Source organism: Rhinolophus sinicus, linkage group LG02 (genome assembly GCF_036562045.2).
Source record: "Rhinolophus sinicus isolate RSC01 linkage group LG02, ASM3656204v1, whole genome shotgun sequence".
NCBI lineage: Eukaryota > Metazoa > Chordata > Mammalia > Chiroptera > Rhinolophidae > Rhinolophus > Rhinolophus sinicus.
The window spans coordinates 99539376-99559663 of NC_133752.1; the positions used below are offsets into that span (position 1 = coordinate 99539376).

A 20288-nucleotide genomic window follows, 5' to 3' on the forward strand; every position below is an offset into this window, starting at 1 on the left:
CAACTGTGGTAGGATTTGGGAAAGGGGTGGGCCCAAGCCTCCTGGTGAAGGGGGATGGGGAGGAAGCCAGAGCCAGAGTGGGGGCAGGCTTGCTCTGTTTCCTTGTTAAAACCCCGGGGGAATCATGAGACTCTCGGTGGCACGGAATGTCTGGGCAAATGGGCCTGAACACCTCACAGAATTTCACGTGGCCCGGTGTGATGCTGTGACAACAAACTTGTCCCTGTCCTCTAACAGGGGATCCGAAGCAGCTGAGAGTCTGAATCTGAGGAGGCTTTGAGGTGGGGAATGGAAGCTGGCTCGGCAAGTGTGGATTGACCAGTGGAAGAAAAGGTGGGAACGAGGACCCCTTGGATGGATGCCATCACCTGTAGGCAGCTAGAATATGCCCAGGTAACAAAAACAACACCAAATACGAGCCTAAGTGGCTCAACAACAAAGCCTCATTTCTCACTCACACTATAGGTCTACTGCAGATCAGCTGAAAATTCCGTGTTAGGTCAGTAGCAGTGCCTTCACCCAGGGACCCGATAAAGCTTCCTTCTGGAAATGCCACTTGCTCGTACATTTCATTTGCCAAAGCAAGTCATGTAGCCACACTCCAGGTGTGTGGGGAAGCACAACCCTCCCATATGTTTGGAAGAGGGAGCTGGAATCTTTTTGAGCAATGACTACCTAATGACAACCACAAATGCCCAAACACAGAGCCTGGGTGTTGGAAACTAACCTGTGCTTATTACTCAGGGAATAGGGATAAGCTCCAAATTGGCTTAGATTAAGTTTCTGCCACTAGGCAGAATGAAGGCTTGAAATAGAAGTTAAGTTCATAAAATGCACTTAAATTTCTAGAGCACCTGAGTTTCTGTGCTGGGATTTATATCTATCCCCCTTGTCATGCCAAGTGCTGCAGAAGATGGAAAGCATGCTACCCAAGATTGCAAACCCGAGGTTGCAAAGGACCCCAGCACCAAAAAGTCTGATGAGAATGGTCCAGAGTCCATGGGCCAGAGTCCACCACCAGAAGGCATTGGTCACTTTTGTACTAAGATTAGTGTGAAGCACTAATAGTACTGTCTCAAGGGCTCAGTGGGACAGGCTCTTCTGCTCCCCATGAGAACAACGGGCGGGTAGTGGAGAGATTGTGCTGGTAGGACGTCGTCCTGAGGGTGGCGTGGGCACGGCCTCTGTCACACATCTTCAGACAAAGACTGTTTAGAGTTCTTGGAGACTAACCGTTGTGCTTTAAAAAAGACACACCATGGGGTTTTCTCTTTTGGCTTTTGAATGTGTTTGGTCAGTGTAATTGTTTTGTGACAATGCAGGGAATCTATGACAGTAAATGAAAATTGAAAACGCCTGGATTGTAGGGAGGTGTTTGCTCCATCCACCTGACCCTCCTCTGGTGTTCATGGCAGTCTGTCATGGGAAGTAATTTTATTGTTTGGGCAACTGCTGTTGGAGTAGAAGCATTCTGGACAGTCCAAAATCACATCACCGAAGTCGTTTGTCAAAGTCACCTGCTTCTCTGGTATTCAAGTCTAGATAGGCTCGGACTTGCCTCTTAGATATTGTTGTTGGCAGGGATGGTGGCCGGATGGTAGATGGAGCTTTAATTTTTGCATATTCGTGTTTGCCTTTGTTAAACGTCTACTAGATATTATATTCAAAGCATTTTTTTCTGGTTGGGAGATGAAGAGACAGTTCTGTCCCAACATAGGAGTTGGAGCAGAGGAGAGAACTGAAATACAGCGTTTGAGAAAAAGAAGGCACTAGGACGGCACTCAAAGGCTGACTGTCACAGATGAAAATGGAAGAGACAACATCCAGCTGCTTTTAAATTTTGTTTAATAATAGTAACAGCTGCTCTTTAAGAAGCCCCCATCTGTGCCAGTACCTGCGCCTGGCGCTTTCCTGACGCCATCTCAGGATAACATGTGAGGCGTGTGTCATCATCCCAGTTCACAGAGGCTCTACCAGAAGCACTGAGGTCACCTGAAGGACGGTGCTGCCGTGGAGGTTTCTGTGCTCATCTAAATTCCTACGCCTGCTCCCCCACCCTTTTCACATCTCCTTCCTCCCCTCATTGCTCCCAGTACCTGTAGCTCTGGCTTGAGAGTTGCACACAAAGAGCGAAGTGGAGATGGACAGCCGTGGCGTTAAATGAGCACGAGTCCATCCTTCATCGGTGCGAGAGTCTTTTCATCCCGCTGTTTCTCCAGGCCCCTCTGCCTCTCATTACTTTTGGTAGGGGCTGCTTGTCTTTCTTCTCTCTTGTTCAGTGCCCTTCTAATCTATTTTTCCACGCGGGCCTGCTCGCTGACACGATTTGATTTTCAGGTTGCTAGCAGGCTTCTTTCTCTCTGCCTTTGATTGATGTGCTCCTCCCCTGTGCCACATGTCTTTGCCGTACAGATGTGTCTTTGCTACCTTTTCACATTTCCTTTAAAGACCCACAGATGCTTGGCAGAACGTTGCAGACGTCGTGCAGAAAAAAACGACACTTCTAGGGAGCCTGGTGTCTCAGGCTTGATGTAGGAATGAAGGAAGGTTTAGAACTCCTCAGGGGGCAGAAAAAGAAAAGTGAAGGGCAGCATTTCAGCTGCTTATGGAGTGGTTTTTGAACTTCTTTCATATTGATTTCAGGCCCTTCTAAGACAGCCATGTAATGACACGGTTCAGAGGTACAATGTGAAAGATTTGGGAGCTCAGTTTCATGGCGGTCCCTCCGGCATCCGGCTGACTCTCCAGTGTTAGTTTTCCACCCTCCTCTCCAAAAAGAGTCATAGGAGGGTCGAGTACTCATCCAACCAGAAATGTTTCAGATGTTCATTGTTTCACACAGCTGCAGAGGCTTTTCAATACCCTGGTTTTATTTTATATTTTATTTATAATCCACCAGTCATTATCCAAATACCCTTTGCAAACCTAAACTTTTTTCACCAAGACCCATGCCTTAAGAAACTAAATGGTGGTGGTATTGGTGGGGGTGGGGGTCGGGGTGGTGCATGGATGAAATTAACTTCTTTTAATCCCCATTGAACTTAGCACAAATTCATGAGTTTGCTCAGATGCCTTAAACCAAACAAACTCAGTAACTTCAGGTAAGGGATATGGGAAAGTGACACAAACTGATGAAGAGGCATGTGGCTGTAGATTCAGGTTTGAATGAGCTTGCAGCGAAGTTAAAGGACCTGCATTAGTGGCATTGATGGAGACTTTCTGGAAGGCAAGCAGCCCTGTGCGAGAGGAGGGTTGGACGTTTGATCCATTAAATGGTGCTAGAGAAAAGACAGACACACAGAGGCCGCAGAGTTGTGCAGCTCCACACCATCACGGACTCCCTGGTGTGGAAGAGACAAGAGATCACAGAACAGGCCAGCCTCAGAAAGGTTGCAGGGCCACCGCAGGGGTGGGAACCCACTGGTTCCTGCATCTGCTTCACACCTCACAATAATTACAAGCCCATGACAGGAAGAGGTTACATTAGGTTTCAGTCCTTTAAGAGGAAAGGAAAACTGCAAATCCTGGCATGGAGCAGGTTAACCTGCAGCCACATGAACATTCCACTGTGCAGAGTGGTCTATTGCCCATATATTCCAGCAGACTCAGCGGAGAGTCAAGGTGGTGCGTTGGCAGGGAGGGGGTTTGCTAGACTGGAAGAGGAGGGGGATTTCCTACTTGGTTGTTGGGAGGGAGGGCTGGGGCCACTTTAGTTCTTGGTAGTTGCTAGGTTACTAGTTGAATGACCTCAGCAAGTTACCTCTGAGCCTGTTTTCTCCTCTATAACACAGGAAATAATACCTCACCCATTTAAAAATATTTCTTGAGCAGATCATGGGCTGTCCTAGGCACTGGGGAGACAGCAGTGAACAAAATTAAGTCCTTTCTCTCAGAGGGCTTGAATTCTACTGCAGGGAAGCCAAAAATGAACAGATCTATGGATAATGTGTGGGATGGCGATGAATGCCCTGAAGAAGGATAAAGCAGGGTGAGGGGCCGAGGCGTGAAGAGTGGGGGGCTGCCATTTTACTGCAAGGATTCCAGAGCTTACAAAAGGGCAGCCTTCTCAGTCTATGTGCACCTGGCAAGCCCTGTGCAGGGCTGAGTGGCTCTGAAGTTCATTGTCTGATTATTATTTTGATATAATTCACACATAACATTATATTAGTTTCAGGTGTGCAACATAATAATTTGATACTTGTATATGTTGCAAAGTGATCACCACCAATCTGTTCTCTGTATCTATGAATTCATTTTTTTTTAAAGATTTTATTGGGGAAGGGGAACATGACTTTATTGGGGAACAGTGTGTACTTCCAGGACTTTTTTCCAAGTCAAGTTGTTTTCCTTTCAATCTTAGTTGGAGGGTGCCGTTCAGCTTCAAGTTGTTGTCTTTTCAGTCTTAGTTGTGGAGGGTGCAGCTCAGCTCCAGGTCCAGTTGCCGTTTCTAGGTGCAGGGGGTATAGCCCACCATCCCTTGCGGGAGTCAACCAGCAACCTTGTAGTTGAGAGGACGTGCTCCAACCAACTGAGCCATCCAGGAGTTCAGTGGCAGCTCAGCTCAAGGTGCCGTGTTCAATTTTAGTTGCAGGGGTTGCTGTCTACCATCCCTTGCGGGACTCGAGGCATTGAACCTGGCAACCTTGTTGTTGAGAGCCTGCGCTCCAACCAACAACTGAGCCATCTGGGAAGCAGCTCAGCTCAAGGTGCCCTATTCAATCTTAGTTGCAGGGGGCGGAACTCAAGGAATTGAACTGACAACCTTGTGGTTGAGAGCCCACTGGCCCATGTGGGAATCGAACCAGCAGCCTTCGGAGTTAGGAGCATGGAGGTCTAACCGCCTGAGCCACCGGGCCGGCCCCCTATGAATTCATTTTTGTTTTTGTTATTTATTTGTTTGTTTTTTATTCCACATGCAAGCAAGATGATGTGGTTTGTGTCTTCTCGGTCTGACTTATTTCACTTCACATAGTGCCTTCAAGGCCTTTCCCTCTTGTTGCAAAAGCAAGATTTCCTTCTTTTTTTTTTTTTTTGGCTGAATAATATTTCATTACATATTTCGTTATACATTTTCTTTATCCATTCTTCTATGCATGGATTCCTAAGTTGTTTCCATGTCTTAGCTGTTGTAAATAATGCTGCAATCAGCGTGGGGATACATACATCTTTTCAAGTTAGAATTTTCTTTTCCTTTCAATGAATACCCCCGTAAGTGGATTGCTGGGTCCCATGGTAGTTCTATTTTTATCTTTTGAGGAAATGCCATACTGTTTTCCATAGTGTCCATATACTAATTTACATTCCCACTAACAGTGCACGGGATTCCCTTTCTCCACATCCTCACCAACACTTAAATTTTTTTAAAATTTAATTTATTGGGGTGACATTGGTTAGTAAAATTATATAAGTTTCAAGTGTACAATTCTATAATACATCATCTATATATTGCACTGTGTTCACCACTCAGAGTCAATTTTCTGTCCATCACCATGTATTTGATCCCCTTTACCCTCTTCTACCACCTCCCCCCACTACCACTCCTTATTTCTTGTTTTGGTGATAGCCATTCTAACAGGTGTGAGGTGATATCTCATTGTGGTTTTAATTTGCATTTCTTTGATGATTAGGGACGTTGAGCACCTTTTCATGTACCTGTTGGCCATCTGTATGTCTTCTTTGGAAAAATGTCTATTCAGATCCTCTACCCATTTCTTTTTTTTTAAGATTTTATTAGGGAAGGGGAACAGGACTTTATTGGGGAACAGTGTGCACTTCCAGGACTTTTGTTTTCCAAGTCAAGTTGTTTTCCTTTCAATCTTAGTTGTGGAGGGCGCAGCGCAGCTCCAGGTCCAGTTGCCATCGCTAGTTGCAGGGGGCGCTGCCCACCATCCCCTACGGGAATCAAACTGGCAACCTTGTGGTTGAGAGCCCACTGGCCCATGCGGGAATCAAACCAGCAGCCTTTGGAGTCAGGAGCACAGAGCTCCAACCACCCGAGCCACAAGGCCGACCTCCCTCTACCCATTTTTTAATCGGATTGTTTGGTGTGTGTTTTTTTCTGCTATTGAATTATATGAGTTCTTTATACATTTTAGATGTTAACCCTTTATCAGATATATGATTTGCAAGTATTTTCTCCCATTTGGTAGGTTGCTTTTTCATTTTGTTGATGGCTTCTTTTGCTGTGCAGCTTTTTAGTTTGATGTAGTCCCATCTATTTGTTTTGCTTTTGTTCCCTTTGCTTTTCGTGTCAAAACCAAAAAAAAGTCATCGCCAAACCAATGTCAAGGAGTTTACCGCCTATGTTTTCTTCTACTGGTTTCAGGTCTTATATTCAAGTGTTAATTCCATTTTGAGATGCTGTTTTTTTTAATATAACCATGTAATACAATTTCAGGTGGGAGTTATTTTTGGCAACTTCTATTTGAATTTCTGTGTTTCTCTCTTAATAGAGCTACCTTGAGCTCTGGGTGCCTTTATGTTGTCTTTCTCTCATCAACCCCCTCACCCTCCCCACTGTGAAACCATCACAATCCTTCCCTTGCACCCCCACCCCGCTAAGGGTATCTTCTCTCCCATTCTCCAAGTGAAACTTAACTGGGTCAGAAGTTAGAGAACCACAGTGTAATTAAATCACTGCTTCTGGCCACATTTCTCACTAATTCCTCCAAGTAGCTACCTCTGCTTGCGTGTCATGCTCACTCTGCAAAGGTGAGAGGTCCCAGTCCAAACTCACTCTCTGCCCTCACTCAATCGCACGTCTTCCTTTTATTCTTACACAGGCCCAAAGCTTTCACATCTCCTTGAATGCCTTTCTTACCCTTACGTTCCCCTCAGACTGCAGGTTCCCCACCCCGGGAGTTTGGGTGAGGTTTTTCCAAACTACACACTGACCACCCTCCCTCTCATGCTTTATTCCCCTGCCCCATTAAGACAATTGCAATAGTCTCCCAATATGGCCCCCTCCCTCTAGCCTTCCCCCTGGAAACTCATACAGTGGCCAGAGTAGCCTTCTGGGAGCCCTCTTCCCCATCCCCACTGACAGCTGACTTGGTGCAGTCATGGCTGCCTCACCTGTGTCCCAGGGCTGCCCATATGCCTTCTGGTGCGTTTTTCACACTGCACCCGAGGGAGGGTTATACATTGTAGATGCGGTCACGTTGCTCCCCAGCTCTCCATGGCACTTAGAATCCAGGATTATTGCCAGCTTATAAGGTTAACTCGGACTGGCGCCTATGCTCCTCTGTGCCAGTCCCTGCCACTCTCCTCCTTGCTTCTGTCCTCCAGTCACATCAGTCTTTTTCCAGCCTCTTGAGCTCAGAAAACTCCTTTCTTTTTCAGGCCTTGTACACAGCATGGAAGTTTCGTTTTCCAAATTTTTACCTTGGGTATTCTCCTGGCCTATTCTCAGGTCTAATGTCGTTTTCTTAAAGAGGACTTCCCTGACTCTCAATTTTAATGAAGTTTCTAGTGCCTCATTATTCTCTTATAGGGTCTTGTTCTTCTTCGTCTGCCTTGTCATAATCTTTACTCAGGTATTTATTTGTATGAATACCTCTTTATCATCTCTCCCTGCTATAGGCTCTGTGAGAGTAAGGCCAGTGAGTGCTTTCCTCACCACAGTGTACGCAACGCCTTGGGCCTGGCACTGGTAGGTACCCCAGTATTTGTTGAATGAGACTGTTGACTAAATCAAAAAATAAATGAGCTTATCTCCTCTGTTCAAATGTCTCCTCTGGCTCCCACTACATTACCCAGAGAAGTTCAAGTTTGTCTGATTTTTAAAAAACATTATTTATTTACTTATTTGTTTGTTTGCTTATATTTTATTTTTCTATTACAGTTGACATCAAGTTTTTTTGGTCTTAATTCACATCATTACCCTTCACAAATCCATGCTCTCACAACACAAAACTCCTTGCTATTATTTCCCTAAGTCCTGCACTTTTCTGCTTTGATGGGTTTATTTACCCACTACTTAGAAGATTTTGTGAGTGAACCAGTGAATGACTGGCCCTATATTATACCCAGCCTGCAAGGCCCACATCAAGTACCACATCTCCCATGAAGCCTTTCAGATACCCCCGCTGGAATTAATTTTGTCTCCTTCCAGCCTTCCGCAGCACTTTCTCTGTTGCAATTAAAAGCATTTGATGCTTTCCGCCTCTCTTTTCAAATTTCTTTATGCATGTCTTATCTTCTCTACTAAACTGTGAGTTTCTTGAGGGCAAGATCCACGTTCTAATTGCCTTAATATCTGTCACCACGATGCTTCAGCGACAGCAGGTGCTCAGTGAAGACAAACATTGTTATGGATGATTGAGTCAGAGTGATTATGATTTTTCAAAGAAACTTCAATGGCAGTTCCCGTTGGAGACACGTGGGGGTGCCCTAACCAAGCAAATCCACATGGATGGCACTGGTGGATTCTTTAGATTATTTTAAAGATGATGGGACTCCTTTTGAATTCTGTCTCACTGGTCATATTGACCAGCTGTGACAGGATAGAAGTAAGGATGACTGAGTGGGCAAAGTAAGAGAGTTATTAGTAAATCAAATCCAAAGACTATACCTGGTGGAGAGATGAGACAGGAGCAATGCCTCCTTTCTCCAAACGATGGGCCCGATCTATGATCACAGACAATGAATATCAACATGGACATTGTCGGCCTCCAAATGAAGAAGGGCTGGGAATTGTGCTAGGGGCTGAGCTGTGTTCCCTTAAAATTCGTAGGTGGACACCCTAACTCCCTAATGTGATGGTATTAGGAGATAGGGCCTTTGGGAGGTGATGAGGTTTCCATGAGGTCATGAGGGAGGGGCTCCGATGGTGGGATTAGTGCCCTTATAAGGAGAGAAAGAGACCAGAGCTCTCTCTGCCATGTGAGAACAGTGAGTAGGCAGCTGTCTGTAAGCCAGGGAGGGAGCCCTCACCACGAACCTGACCATGCTGGTATCCTGATCTCCAACTTGCAGCCTCCAGAATGTGAGAAAATAAATCTCTGTTGTGTAAGCCACCAGGTTGTGGTATTTTGTTATGGCAGCCTGAGCAGACTGAGACAGGTTGTATGCAGGGGAACGGCTGCCTTTCAAACTATGTTTTCCTTTCACGGAGAAATTAATATTTACATAAGGAAATGCCAAACCATAAGTCAGGGATAGACAATGGAATTTCAGTTCCCTATCAGATTCTCTGATTTTGTTTTCTTAAAGTATATGTGGTGTTTCGAAGCCCTACCTTAAGTGTACCAAAAAAACACCACGATTCTCCTCTTTTATAACAGGTATATTGGTGGTAAATCTCTTTCAAACTAAATCTCTTTCATTAGTTTGTTTGGACCAGACTTTTATTTCTATTTTTGAATGAAGTCCTTTCCATTCTTAATGTTGGGATATTATGTAGGAAACAGCCCTGTCACCTGGGTCAAATTGATTTTATTTCACTATTGGTCTAAATGTGCAAACTATTAATTAGAATTAATCCAGAGATGCCTACACAGTGATGGCCAAATACAGTGCTACCTGGGGCACTTTGAATGCCTGGACTGACACGTGTCAAACCACTGTTTTCCTAATTTTTCATTACTATCCTGTGTTTTTCACATTTTTAAAATTTACATGCCTATTTACTTGGATAAACTGAATTTGAATACGCTGAATAGATTGGCAGGTTTTGAAGGTGCAATTTACAAGCTGAAATAGAAACTCCTCCTTTCCAGCCTTCCCTCCTTTTGCTCCCTCCCTCCACACTCCCAGGTGCTTGGTGCTATATTGTGTGTATCTGTGTGTGTAGGTGCCTGTGCATAATCGCATTCTGTGTCAATTAAAGATGGTGCTGAGTTTCACATCTGGGTCAATATGGTGTAACCATGATGACACAAGTGTCTTCCCCTTCACCTTGCCACTTAGAAATCGCAGGAATCTCGTGAAAGGCTTTGAACTTCCACAATCTAAGGAAGTTGTGAAGAGGGACTGAGCCAATGATCACTACATTGTGAAAAGTAGACAGGTCCCAGTTGGTATCTAAGTTACATGTATTTTCTAAATTTGTGTGTTTTATAACATACAATACAAACTTGCGATAATACAGGGTAATGTTTTACAACCTGCATTTCCCCCTAATAATTTACAAATACTACCATGACACTGAATATTCTCTACAAATGACTTTAATAGCATTGTGCTATTTTATCACATAGCTCTACCACAATTTATTTAACCAATGTCTCTTGATAGCTCATTAAATTGTTCCTAATTTTTAATATTATAAATAATACTACAGTGAACAACCTTTTACATAAATCTCTGTAAATCTCCGTTATTTCTCTAGGATGAATTCCTAGAAGTAGAGTTGCTGGATCGAAGGATATGACATATTTGACAGCCTCTGGTACCCATCGCCCGACTGTCCTCCAGAAACATCGTTCCTCTGCTGTCAGATGTTTTAAAGAGAAAGGGTATGAACTCGTGTTAGACTAAGAAACCATCTATCAATGTGGTTGGATTTGCTTCATAAAGGTTAAAATACTCATTGGGTGCCTTCCATTGTACATGTACATACACCTTTGCAAACTGAACAATTTTTCAGGTATTTCAAAGACTTCCTCTGCATTCTTAAGAACTAAGGAAAGTGTGGCAGAGATGGGAATTATGGCAGAGGTGGAATGGGAAGTTGGGAATCACTACAACTTTTCTGTCTTGTTTCCATTCCAGACAGTTCACAGACTGATTAGCAAAAACTCCAGAGAAAGACCCAAGTGTTATAACTTTGAGGTTAGATTATCATTGATTTATGAAACAGCATTTTACAAAATGTCTATTTCATTAATTAGGCAATCTCAGTAATCTATGCCCCTTTGTAACACAAGAGATGTGGTCTTCTCGTCCAAGGGACCAAAACAGAACATAGCATCATCTCCCCTAAACATCAGGAAGTGGTCTCTTTCCTTTTGTGCGCACTGTCTTTTATATATGAAGGAACTGCCTCTCACCTCCTTCCGTCAGATATGCTCCCTTGTTTTTTGTTTTTTCCCCCAAAATGTTGCTTATATCCCTCTTTTTACATTCTGTCTGTCTCTTCCCTGCTCCCTGCTCTGACTCCCAGCCATCACCCCTTCATGACACCCTTATCAATGGCTTCCACCATTTTCGGTGTGGTATGTAAAGAGAAATGAACTGGGCCTGGAATCAAGAAATTCAGGTCCCAGTAATATCATGTCTCCAGACTTGTCTGCTCATCTATCAAATGAGAGAGTTACGCTAATTGGGATTGTTAAAGAAAAATGAGAGTTGGACAGTTAAAGCAGGAAAAACCCATTTTATTCAGGACTATTGCAATAGGAAACAAGAAACCTCAGTACAACACATCCTGGGCACGTGGGAATTTACAGCCAAGGAGCAGGTGGGGGTGGGTGGGCTGAAGAAACACCAGGAGTGGGGGGACTCTGGATTCTGGCTAAACCTCCCTGACAGGATTCTTGCTGAAGGCAGGCCAGGTGATCAGACATCACCTGGGGCGTGGTGGGGGATGAGGGGCCCACTCAGATATTGAGGGTGATCAGATACGGACGATGAGAGATTGTAGCTAAACCAACTTAGCAGGATTCTTGCTAAAACTGGACAATGCACAGATACTTATGGGAGTCTGAAAGTTGAGGCCTGGTTGAAAAAGTTCAGGGGAGCCTGTGTAGAGCTTAGTTAAGGAGAGAATCTTTGTCAGGATATTTTCAAACTGTGTATGAGAAGCTCTAGGGGTTCTGAGGGGGGTCCTTAGGACTGGATTGCAAGAGAGTGGTACCGAGAGGGCCAAGTCCAGTGCCAACTTCACCATCAGCCTAAACAGGTCCGCTCTTATCTGTCTGATATCTGGGTTCTACCTAAAATTCATCTGTTCGTTTTAAATTGGTAGAACTCTTTCTTCAAACGTTGAAGACTGTGAAACCAGAAGATGTGTGAAGACCCTTCCAAATACACCACTTGAGGATCCCGAGTCAGCCTAAAGCAAGCTAAGGGCTTAATTGTCTTCCTACCCTGTTTCCCCGCAAAGAAGACGAGCCGATAATCAGCTCTAACACGTCTTTTGGAGCAAAACTTAATATAAGACCTGGTCTTATATTAATATAATATTAAAATATATTAAAATTAATATAATATAAGACTGGGTCTATAATATAATATAATATAATATAATATAATATAATATAATATAATATAATATAATAATACCGGGTCTTATATTAATTTTTGCTCCAAAAGACGTATTAGAGCTGATTGTCTGGTTAGGTCTTATTTTCGGGGAAACAGGGTAACAGACATCCCAGGCCACTCTGTATGAGAAGGAGAGAGCCTTTCCTGGATCACAGAAACTGACTATGCTCTGTCTGCCCTTCCTTTTGTCAGTAGTGTGTCCTTCAGGACAGACCCTTCCTTGAAGCAGATTTCCACAGTCAACACTGAAACTGGCGTTTGGGTGCATCTCTCCCCCTTCCCAGCTATAAGTATTCACCACAGCTCCTGATTTCACATTTCACAGGCTCCGTGCTCTGTGGGAGGCCCTGATTATTCATCCATTTCCACAACACATGCTGTAGTATGATTAGTGCCTGTTCTGCAGAAGAGGAAACTGGGACACAGAAAGGATGAGCAACTGACCTCAAATAGCACGCATTGTCTATCGGGGGAGTGAATCAGGACGGAGCTTCCTGAAAACAGTTGCTTCGCACTAAATGGTACCCTGCTGTGGAGACTTAATTCTCTTTTCTGATCTCTTGATGGCACCCAGAGTGCTTCTCTCTTTTTATTTCCTTCTTCTGGGAAACGGGCCCATCACAGTTTGGCTGCAGTGCACAAGGAGGCAGCCTCTGAGCTTGGAAGGGCGGGGCCTCAGAATCACCCTCTGGGAGGGTGACGACACCTTTCCTGTGTGGCCAGATAACAGAAGGGGACAGTCAGAGGTCTGTCCTTGTTACCTGCCCCTACCTCGTGTGCCTTTCGTTGCCTTGGGGACCTACGTATGCTGCAGCAAAAGGACATCCCAGAATAACCCAGAGACAACCAAGCAGTTGACTGAGTCTCAAATAACATTTAAACTCATGGACTTGTTCATGACTTAAAAGCCCAGGCCCATCTCATTTGCAAAAGCTGAGTATTTTTGAAAGGGAAGGGGTTTTAGAGTTCAAAAGTCTAACTTTGAATGCAAAGAGGCAAAGCCCAAAGGACTAAACAACAAAGGTTACACCCTAAGGCAGGGCTTCTGGACCATTCCCATTCTGTGGCACACATAGGAAACAGTAACGCAGTAACGCGAACTGTACTGTAGAGTACACTAGGCCACACCACTGCCCCCCACCCCCATGACCATCCATCTCAGGCCCCACCTGGCCACCTGATGGCAGGAGGGGTCGACATCTTATCCCAACATCAGGAAGCTCTTCCAAGTAAACAAGAATTGGGAAGAATCACAATGACGCACAAGTGACATTTCCATCAAAAAAGACATTAAAAGAATGTCTAGACAGCAGAAAATAGTGAGACCCTGATGTGGATACCCTGAACAGGGTGTCGCGAGGGCGCACTTCACAGACAAGCTACCTTCATGGCAAGGAAGAAAGCCCTATCCGTAGCAAGTGTAAGTACATAATACGGTGGTGTCAGCTACAGGTGCTGTGCTGTGCAGTGGGTCTGCAGGACGCAGTCAGCTTGAATAACTGAGTTGGTAGCTTCTGACCAACACCTCCTCATGTCCCCTCCCCCAGCCCCTGGCAATCACCATTCCACTCTCTGCTTCTGAGTTTGACACTTAGATTCCACATATAAGTGGCATCATGTAGTATTTGGCCTACTGTGTCTGGCGTAGCCACTTAGGATATTATTCAGTCTTTTTTTTATTTTATTGGGGAACAGTGTGTTTTTTCCCAGGACCCATCAGCTCCAAGTCAAATCATTGTCCTTCAATCTTAAGGGTGCAGCTCAGCTCCAAGTCCAGTTGCCGTGTTCAGTCTAGTTGTGGGGGGGCGCAGCCCACCATCCCAAGCGGGAGTCTAACCGGCAACCTTGTTGTTGAGAACGTGTGCTCTAACCAACTTAGCCATCTGGCCGCCCATTGGCAGCTCGGAGGCAGCTCAGCTCAAGTGTTCAATGTTAGTTGCAGGGGGCGCTGCCTACCACCCCTTGCAAACCAGCAACCTTGTTGTTCAGAGCTCCCACTCTAACCAACTGAACCACCCGTCCGCCCCTCCGGAAGCTCAGCGGCAGTTTGTTGTGTTCAATCTAGTTGTGGAGGGCACAGCTCACTGGCCCTTGTGGGAATCGAACTGACAGCCCTGTTGCTCATAGCTTGCACTCTAACCAACTGAGCCATCCAGCTCCCCTTATTCAGTCTTAAAAGAGGGAAATCCTGCTGTTTGCGACAACATGGGTGACCCCACACACTCTTCACACCAACAAATCAAAAAGTCTGCTTCTCAGCGAATGATACCCTGTTCGGGTTGTCTCGTAGCACCCCCAAGAACAAGGAGACACAAACTACTTTACACTGCTCACTCTGGGTGCCTGGGTGGCTTTCCCCAAGCAGGGAAACTCTGCCTGGTAGGTGAAGTCCAGTGTCTGTCAAAGGTTTACCATGATGGTTACTCTGTCTCCTCCACTTCCCTGCTGGCTCCTCTCCTCCCCCTTCCTCCAGCTCCTGCTTTCTTTGTGGGGTGGGGCGCAGGCACACTGCTGAGAGAACCTGGGTTCCCCATCCTGGACCCTGTTGTTTGCTCTTGGCTGGCTGTCTCCTCCCCAAGCCCCTGCTGGGCCCCAGCTCAGCTCAGCTCAGCTGTCACCTTGGTTTTGGCCTTGACCCTCCACCCCCTGGAGTTGGCTCCTCCCGGTCTGCTCTCTACTCTGATGGGACCTACACACTGTTTCCTCTGCAACTGATGTACCCCTTGGTTTCAGCTGGTTCTTCTCTGGTTCTGACGTCAGCAGTTTCTCCTTTTTTAAGCTTGGTGATATCTATTACTTCTCTCTCCAGTCACCATGTGTTGTTCCAATCCCCCCACCAATCCAGTAGGAGAAAAAAAAGTTATTCTTAGTACGTTTCCCCTTTTCTGTCCATTCCTTCCTGCCTCCTTTCTCTCTCTGTTTCTGACATTGGACGTGCTGTGTCAGGGTCAGGCAGAGGCCTTGACTCATCTTTTGTGCAGAGACGGAGAGGACTGTGCTGTCAGGTTGGTTGGGTCAAGGTCCTCAACCGTCTGTCTTGGCTCCTACTGGCCTCTGGTGTATGGTGAGCCCTGCTCGGGCTGGCAGGCATGGGGCCCAGGGGAAGGCCTGACACAAAGGCGGCCGCCTCCAACCACTTGCTGGGCAGTGTCTGGGGCACAGTGTTCCCTCCCTGTTCCCTAGCCAGCTGGGCCTTCCTCCTCGGCCAGGCCAGCTCCGTTTATGAAGGACAGTTCTTTATTTGGGGCCAAATGCGGCTTCTACTCCACCCATCCTCAGAGGTGTTTCTTGATCTAGGGCGTTTCTATGATGCAAAGTCCTCACTCCTGTGGTTTGGGTAAATTTTAAGGCAAATTTGCATCAGAAGGGGTGAGGGATGGCACCCAGGTTTCAGGGTGGGTGTTGCTCTTGGGTCGGGTTTCTACTTGGGGGCCTCAAGCTGGGTGCTAGGGTGAAGCTGGCCTTGCAGCCCGTCTGCTGGGGCTCCCAGAAGGCTCCCCACACTTCCCAGTATGAGGCCCCAGTGTCATCCTGTCAGAGGGAAATACCTACACACTCCATTCAGGGACTGGGACACATGCCCCTGCAGCAGCTTACACCGCACTTACACCTCCTCCTTCCTAAGCTGCCCCCTCACAACCCAGAAGGAATTTTGCCAACCAGGATCTTAACGTCTTTCAGACATCCATAAATTTCTTCTCTGCCTCATCCAATGGCAGATGTGTAACGCAGTGTGTGATTCTTAGGAAAGTTTCGAGGGAGAGAAGGTCCAGGAAGGGGAAGGGACAGGCGTGGGGTGCCCAAGCTTCCACCCCTGCTGAACCCCCGATACCGTCATCTTTGTGTGGCTCTCAGGGCTGCCTTTCATCGTGGGTGTGGCTGGAGTCTGGCAGATTCTTTGCAGTGCATGTGTGGATGCTGATTTGTAAATTGTTAGGAATGTGTAAATGTGTGGGCAGCCCTTTTATGGATTGGATGCCCACTCAGGCTTTCCTTTCACTAGTGTGTGTACACACAGAGGGGTTGGAGCTCAACAACTTCCCTTCCTAGTTTAGGCTGCATGCAAATCCCACGCCTGCTTCCTGTGGTTTCAGACAGGTGGGGTGCAGAATCTGGCTCTCTGCCCCTCCAGTGCTGGAAACACAGACACCTTCATGCAGCAGGCTTCTCAGAGGTATTACTGAGGGGAGGCAGAGCAGCTGGGCGTCCGTGGATGCCCGGAATGACAGCTAGTTCTCAAAGTGAACAAATATCACCAGGATTGTGTGATTTTTTTAAAGTGGCCTTTTCATCAGGAACGAGAACATAAGATGATATTTATAGTGATTTGATGCCTGAGATACCTCCATGCAAACTGCAAAAGAACCCCAGGCAGGACTGTGTCTCATACATCCTTGGAGTGATGCCAAGGTGGGCCAGAAAGTGATGGGTGGCCGAGGGAGGACTCGGAGCTACTATGCTTCCCTTCCAGAGGGAAAACCCTGGTGTGCAGGTTCTTCTGCTTGCGCTGTGCTGGGTACCTGCAATTACACCCGCTGCAAGGAAGGGGTCTGGATGCAGAGAAGACGGGACTCTGGATTCTGGTGATGTGCTGAGATCTCCCTAAGATGCTCCTAAGGGTCTCTCCAGACATAGTTCAGAAGTTAGCCCGGCCATCCAGAATTGGCACCAAGGTTGCACGAGCAGCCCCCTCTGCCCAGTACCTGTGTGTCCTTCTTGGGATCTCAGAATCCCTCCTACTTACTATTCCTGTCCCTGCAGAAAAGAGGGTGTGAGTGCAGAATTCAAAAGGGCCTCTGTTAGGAATCAGCCATGCTTCCAACACCTCATTACACGAGGAACATTTCTTCCAGATGGCACAGATTTAGGTGGTCACGGAGTCCTATTTCTGAACGTTCCATATCTGTTCGCCAGGTGAGGTTCTGCTACTTCTTTCCTCCAGTGTACTGTCCTTTTTTTCTCCCACTGTGAATAAGAAGAGTGGTAATAAACATTAGTCACTCAATCAATGAATATTTATTGAGCACCTACTATATAGCAGGCACTGTTCTCTGACTGGGGATAGGCCTGTCCCTTTAAAATCTTACATGTGTGTAGTGGACAGTTTACAAAGCACTTTTAGTTCAACCACCTAATTTTTATTCTGTATGCATTTCACCATGGTAGTAAAAGACACATAACATAAAATTTACCATCTTAACCATTTTTAAGTGTACAGTTCAGTAGTGTTAAGTATATTTACATTGTTGTGAAGCAGATCTCCAGAACTTTTTTATCCTGCAAAACTGAAACTCTGTACCCATTAAACAATAACTTCCCTTTGCTCCTTCCCCCAGCCCCTGGCAATCACCATTCTACTTCCTGTCTCTATGAATTTGACTGCTCTAAGTACCTCATGTAAGTGGAATCGTGCAGTATTTGTCCTTTTGTGACTGGCTGATTTCACTTGGCATAATGTCCTCAAGGTTCATCCATGTTGTAGCCTGTGTCAGAAACGTTCTCTCTCGGGCAGGGGTACAGGGAGCCTCAGAGCTCTAATTTGGGGCAGTCTGTGTACAGTGCAGCACAGTATTTCCCAAAGGGTGTCTTTGTGATACGGATAGGACTAGTTCCTCAGATTGTTATCATTTCTCAAGAAAAGAGTGCCATGGTCCAATAGGTCTAGGGAATGCTAAATGAAAGCAAAGTAATATAGGCCGCTTTATTGTAGAACTTCTAAGGGTCCTTAATTGGCTAATTCAGCCATCAAATCAGCACACATCTATAAACTGCCTACTGTGTGTATGGTAATGTGAGAGGTGCTGGGAAAACCAGGATGAAAAGGATGTGGCTTCTGTCCTTGTGAAATTTAGATGCTAGTAGCCGACAGACCTTAAACAACCAACTACCCACTAAGAATGTGGTTACCGTGACAAGTGCTACCGCAGAGAGCATTTATCACGAGGTCCTAATGGAGTTTGGGGAATCAGGAATGGCATTTTTGGGGAAATGATGTTCAAGATAAGATCTGAAGAAGGAAAATATGTGACCTAGGTGACACAGGATGGGTGCAGAGCATTTTAGGCAAGAGGACAGTTTATGCAAAGGGCCTGGGCAGGAAAGGGTTGGGCATCTCTGCAGTGTTTTGAAAACTAACCTGATCAGGGAACTCCTCTCCTCCTGGGAACACTTCCCACTGTGCGTTCTGGGACTGGAATTGGGCTTTGGTGTTCTAGAAAGATCTTTGGGAGGGGTGCGGGCAACTCAGGCTGTGCCTGCTCTGCTGTCATTAATTGTCTCAGAGACAATGCCTGTCACTTCTTTGAGCCCCTGTTTTTCTTATCATTAAAATTAGGGCAGACAACATGATTCCGAAGATACCTTCCAGCCGGCATGCTATGAATGCATCTTGATTTCTTAGGGTAGAGACAGAAGGGAAGTCAAACTAATTGCAAACAGGGGAATTTTTAGGCTGGAAGGGAAAGAATTCAGCACTGAGGAGGATGAGATAGAAAAATGCAGTGTGGGGACCATTCTAAAGCCTGAGGTGACCCAGTCTGAGAGGCTGTGTACTCCCCGGGCCTCATGTCGACATGTATTTATTGACAAGCCATGTGGGTGATACAGGCCCTGCCATGAGTCCAGAGGGAAATCTGGAGTTCCCTCGCCCTCACCCCATTTGCTCTCTTCTTGCAAATTTCCCGGGACATGGAGCCTAAAGGTCTCCAGTGGGGACAAAGGGCTCTGATGGACACTGGAGAGGCCAGAGGCTGCCCAGTAATTGGCTGGGATCACTTCCTGCCAGCTCTGACCCCATTCCGGGAACACAAGGACTTTGGAGTGGGACCAGCGGCCTGGACTCCTGGAGAACCCAGCGGATGCCCCCATATGGGAGACTTTCAGAGGATCATTTGTTTTATAAAGTAACATGCTTGCTCAGAATGCCAACAGAGTCCTATTTGTCAAACTCCTGCAGGTTGAGGAAAGAAGACCCCCTGTGGCATCAGCCTGGAAGTTAAGAACAGATAATGAACAAAAACGATTCTGTGCCAGGATCCTTGTTTCTCTCTCCCTCCCGCCCTCCCTCACTCCCTCCCACTTTTTCAGCTCATTGGGCCAGATCCTTTTGTTCCATCTCTCCCTCCCTGCCCCAGAAAACAGACACTGGTTTTTCTCCTCGAATTACTTCACTAGAAGAACTTTGTGTGAGAAGCTGCTCCCCGCTCTGAGGAAAATGGAGCTCTATTCCTGTTGGAGCCGTGGCCCAGACGTTCTGAGCGCCCCCACCCCAGCCCCACAGTAGATGTATGTGTTGTAAAGTTCCTTCTCTCTGTGCAGCTGTTGTATTCATCTGCTAGGGCCTCTGCAGCAAAGTACCACAAACTGAGCTGCTTGAACAAGACGTTGATTGTCTCCCCTTCTGGAAGCTGTAAGTCCAAGATCAAGGTGTCCACAGGGCTGGTTCCTTCTGAGAGTTGTGAGGGGGAATCTGTCCCAGGCTTCCGTCCCTGGGGTCCTTGGCTGTCTTCTCCCTGCGTCTCTGCACATCTTCCCTCTGTGCACTTCTTTGTGTCCCAATCTCCTCTTCTTGTAAGGACACCAGCCCTCTTAGATTAGGGTCCTCTCTGAGGACCTCATTTAACCCAATCCCCTCTGCAAAAACCCTCCCTTCAAATGAGGTCCCATTCTGAGGTACGGGGAGTCAGGATTCCGACATGAATTTTGGGGAGATGCAATTCAAGCCATAACAGCTAGTAAGTCTTAAACTTCAGTGTACCTATGGCTTCCCTAGGGGCTTCTGACACCCCCACAGTTTCTATCTTGATAGATCTGGGGGAGAGCCCAGGACTCTGTGTTTCTTACAAGCACCCTGGGATAAGTGTGATGTGCCCCCCATGCAACCCTCCCCCGACTTCACGCCATGAACCCAGCACGTCACTTACTGAAGATCCATAACAGAGTGTTGTGCCAACCATCTCATGTGCAAAGCAACGACATTCTTTGTGTCAAGCTTTTCCTTAGTCCTCACTGCAGAGCCAGGCCCTACTCACCTGTCACCACACAACTGCTTTAATTTTCCTGTCAGAACCCTTTCACGTCTG

The 20288-nt window shown here is 46.3% G+C and overlaps 1 protein-coding gene across 1 annotated transcript in view; it reads left to right on the forward strand.

Annotated features, from left to right (window-relative positions):
* USP6NL (USP6 N-terminal like) overlaps positions 1 to 20288 on the forward strand; it is a 227022-nt gene that overhangs the window by 2017 nt on the left and 204717 nt on the right. The window contains exon 2 of the mRNA XM_074324987.1: positions 238 to 393. The gene's annotated coding sequence lies outside the window, so the exon portion shown is untranslated. The remainder of the gene's footprint in view (positions 1 to 237; positions 394 to 20288) is intronic.